Source organism: Gymnoscopelus braueri (genome assembly GCF_963280865.1).
Source record: "Gymnoscopelus braueri genome assembly, chromosome: 4".
NCBI classification, from domain to species: Eukaryota; Metazoa; Chordata; class Actinopteri; order Myctophiformes; family Myctophidae; genus Gymnoscopelus; species Gymnoscopelus braueri.
This window is the reverse complement of record NC_137605.1, coordinates 45265706-45270783: the sequence shown is the minus strand read 5'-3', so window position 1 is coordinate 45270783 and position 5078 is coordinate 45265706.

Genomic DNA, 5078 nt, shown 5'->3' with positions numbered 1-5078 from the left:
GCAGGTGGTGAGAAGTGAATGAAAAACCAAAACAAACGCTGGATCATAGTAAAGGTCACGTCCACGAAGAGCGGGGGGATGTTGAATATGTCCCCCCCCCACCCCCACCCCGTGTCATCTCGTCAGAATCCCTAATTGGCCGCTGTCGCGCTGAACATTCTGATAATGTCACGTGCGGAGAAATGTCACACTTTGACACCCAAGTTGTCCACCTGCCGGGTTTGAGTACAGCTCCCCCGGTGGCTTTGGACATCTACTGTATGAAGAAGGAAAAAAAAAAGAAAAACCTTCCTTCCCCAAACAGCAGAGCCCCACACACTCCTCCAAAACTAGACCCTGTTCCATCACCCCCCCTCCCCTCCTCTCCTCTCCCCTCGTCCCTCTGTGGAAACCCATTCCAATCTGTCACCGGCCGTAAAATTGTGTGAGAAAGCAATACACTGAAAATTCTCATATGCATATGAAAAATCATCTCCTGAAAGGGGGGAGGGGTCCCATGAAAAAAGGATTAAGACAAGATAGATTTATGCCAAAAGCTTTACACATTCCACTGACAAATTTGTTTCGTTTCTAACATTGCTGCCAGAGACCTCGGTGTTACCTAGGCGATGACATTAGACTGGGCCGAAAATGGCTTATTATGTGCGATAAACTCAAACAACGATGACGCACTGTACCCGACGACTATATCTAAGCCAGTGGGGAGGAAATGTCAAGCATCTCAAAAGGAACCTGCTGTAAATTGTGGTTATGGAGACTATAACGAATCTCTGGACGGCACAAAAAAAGGTCTCTTTGTTCCAAAAACCCCTTCTGGTCCTCACTGAGTGAATATTATGAGTCTGGGTGAAAAGAATGAGAGAGAGAGAGAGAGAGAGAGAGAGAGAGATGGAAAGAGACAGAAGGAGATGGAGAGACTTGGAGAGCAAAAGCGAGAGGAGAAAAGGGGAGAGTGCTTGCGTGAGTGTGTGTGCGTGCATGTGGTTTTTTTTTTTTGCCTGTGTGTGTTTGGTACCACGGGGGCATTGAAAAGAAAAGTGGAAAGAAAAGAGAGAAGGTCAGGACAAGAATTCCCTGCTATAGGGGTGTGAACTGGCACAGACACTTGGCTGGAGCATAATGTGCAGAGGGACGGCCATGCCCAGAGGCCTGCCTAGAGAGAGAGAGAGAGAGAGAGAGAGACACACACACACACACACACACACACACACACACACACACACACACACAGTGCCCGGCATCTCAGCGGTGCCACAGAGACAGAGAGACGGGAGGGAGAGAGCCGCTCAGAAGCTGAGGGGAAAATTGAGACAGATTTTCTTGCAGGTGTTGAGATAATAGAGCGACAAATGATCTAATTGTTGGAACGTTTTGGGGCAGAGTGAAAGACGGGACGTACCCTCCTCCGATTTGGGCAGCGCGCGGGATCAGCGATCGAGAGCTTAGCGGGATTTGAATTTCAACTACGGAGCAACACAATGTACTTGACAGCATCCTGTAATAGCACGCACGCACGCTGGCAGGCAGGCAGGCAGGCGGGCGGCGCACAGAAAAAACACACACACACACACACACACACACACACACACACACACACACACACACACACACGCACGTGATTTCATCATAGCGATCGTGATGTATAAATCTGCCTGCTGCTCTTTATTGCATATTCTATTACATTAGACTGATGCACACCACACACACACACACACACACACACACACACACACACACACACACACACACACACACACACACACACACACACACACACACACACACACACCTGTAACACACAAACACATTTACACATCCCAATCAGCAGCCTCCGGTTTAAATTATTCAGCAACACGGCTCGGCCCTATCCATATTCTCTGGTGAGAGCAGCCAGGATATATTTGGAACATCACACTTTTAAGAGCGTGAGCTCTAACTCCCCTGGGTCATTTTCTGCTCCGGTCTTAATTGAGAGTGTTCTGGAAAAATCATTACTATATTAATGATTTAACACAAAGCAACCACCTGCTTTTTTTTTTTTTTTTTTTTCTCCTTCCAAGAGGAAAGGGAGATTTGCCTTCCGATCGATACCAATGCACGCTCATTATAAGGGGAGGGGTAAAGTTATAGTAATTAGGCAGACACCAATAACTTTTAATGATCTTTGTTTTTAATTGCATATTATCGGGTTCCACAGGCCCTGTGTTTATACCCAAATGTAAGATAATGGTGCAGGGAGAAGTAGATTAAAGAGTGGAGACACCTGTGAGGTTTTTTTTTTACCTTATACAACAACAGCAACAACAACAACAAGATGGATACACTATACGCCGATCATGAGAGATGCTGAATCATGTATGCATCTCATTTCATTTATACCCTTATCTCCCCTCCTCTCTCGCTCTCTTGCCAACATTTACAAAGCCTTATCCTGCCAGTCAGTGGTATGGAAACCGTTGTGAAACTATACTTCCCTTTCTGTTGTCTATTAGCGTGAGGAAGTGAAAGGAACGTGGAAAAACAAGTATTATCACTGGCACGCTTTTGTATACAACATTTTAGTTGTATACATTAATTCAACAAGTTTGATTAGATTTGTATTAATAATTTAAGCTCACATTTAAACCAAAAGGGTATTCTGAATCCCAGAGGATAGCAATTAAAAGCATTACCAAAAACCCTTAGTAATGCTATTGTATAAATACATCTAAAAACAAAACAAAAAACAACTGAATTATCAAATTAACCTTCTAGTCCCACACTCATGGATTCAAATTCCTTCTCTTACAAGTTAACCATTAAATCTCCTCACAAAGCCTCCTTAACTTTGTTTTTATAAGCCTTTGTTTATCTTTGTTTGATATGCAAGTTGTTCCATAAGGGAATCCCAGTATAAAAAAGGTGCTTCTTGCTGGTTTGCCTTTACAGTTACAGTTGGCTTCCAACCATATCAATTCGACAGTTCATAATATTCTGGAGCCTTTTTGTGAATCATATCAAGCATATGATTAAGTTTCAGTTGCCAACCGGTAACAATCCTACTTCCTTTATTTGTATCGGTCCAATAATGTCCAGGGAGGAACATTGAGTATGTGTCTATTAACATTGTGTGCTACCTGAATTTAGTTTTTAAGCTTTTGGTAAAGTCCACCATACCAGTGGTCCTCAACCTTTTCAGGCCGTGGCCCCCAAAATAATCATGTTTAAACTGGGGACTCCCCAAAATCCCAAGCACTTGGAATTGTAGGAGTTGACACAACATTTAGTTTGACTCGATTCCACAGGTTAGTTTGACTCGATTCCACAACGCCTCGCGTTGAGAGGCGTTGTGAGCTTGTAGATCAGCTATTTTCAAAATGTTTGCCTCTTTCTTATATTGTTTGACAATTTGGCCAATGTTTGACCATTTTTTAAATAGCATATATATATATACCTGTAGTTTGTTGATTAACTTTGATGCAGTAATGGTCTTTTTTAATGTATTATTATTTTGTTTAGGTATTAAAAAGGTCTTAAAAGTCCTTAAATTGTCACTTTACTGCATGTCCTCTGGGGACCCCCAAAAAATCATGTGGGGGACTCCCCTGGGGGTCCCCGTCCCAACCCACAGGTTGAGAACCACTGCACTATACCACGCAGATTAGGAATAGTCAACATTAGGAAAAGTGGTAAGTTGAATAATTAGATGGTATAATCGCACAGATACAATTCTTTTCTGAAAGCCACAAAGCTGTAAAGCTAGAGAGTAGAACTTGCAAGACAATGTGGTACTATATCTCTGTGTATTACATCAGTGGAGTTTCTGGCTGTTATGGCACCCTAGAAATGATGCTTGTGCATCTGCTATTTTAGATTTTTTTTTGGAAAAATATAGAAAATGTTTTGAATAGAACATTTGAATAATTTTGATTTTTTTTCTTCACAAAAATCTTCTCAGATGGGGGTCTGTAGCCAAATACATTTGGGGGTCCTTGACTTGAAAAAGTTCGAGAACCACTGATATTAAAAACACATGCTGTGTTTTTAAAGAGGGACAGTGTGGTCAATCCTTGTACTGTATCTTTGTAATTTATCTGCTTTTTGAGATGGTAGGAAAGCTGAGAAAGAAGGTGTAGGAGGAGCACTTTGTAACTCTGTTTTGAAAATTGCTTTAAAAATAAAAGTTTATTATTAGATTATTATCCTCTGCACTTTTATTTACTTTCTTTCTCATCTTTCCCCTGATGGTTTTGAACTTTTCAAAGCCATCGGGAAAACCAGAGGTAGACCGATGCTTTAAAAAATCCATAAAAAACACACCTCTATAATACATCTGTCTACTTTCTTCGTCAGAAGAGGAAACTCTAAACTGCCGCTGATGGATTTTCATCTTTTTAATGTCGATGGCCTATGCCTAGAAACGCCCCCCGTATTGTGTGAAGCGCGGCAATCATCCTGTAGTCATAATTGGCTATAATAATAAAAAAGCTGTTTAAAGGTGTTCATCCATCAGCCATGAAGGAGAAATATGAATATGAATATGAATGAATATCAATACATCGTGAAGCACTGGTGAATAGCCATCTGTTAGCTCTTTAAGGGGAAGTGGTCTACTCCAAGCAGAGGAGGGGTGATCGACTATAAGAGCGAGAGAGAGAGAGAGCGAGAGAGAGAGAGAGAGAGAGAGAGAGAGAGAGAGAGAGAGAGAGAGAGAGAGAGAGAGAGAGAGAGAGAGACACACACACACACACACACACACACACACACACACACACACACACACACACACACACACACACACACACACACACACACACACACACACACACACACACACAGACACAGACACAGAGAGAGGGGTGGGTGGAGGGATGGGGCTAAACGTGGAAATAGGAAGATGCCAGAGAATTGCCAGGCTGGCAAACCAGAACCATTCAGAACAAGTGAGCCAAGAAGTGCCCTTTTCTCCCCCCAACTCATGCCTCCATTCCCCCTCCTATATAGTCCTCCCCCGGGCCCGTTCCTGTCCTCCCCTGTATTCTCAGAGACACTGCGCCAGATTGCGGACCTCAATTACTCCCCCGACAGGTGATTATCTG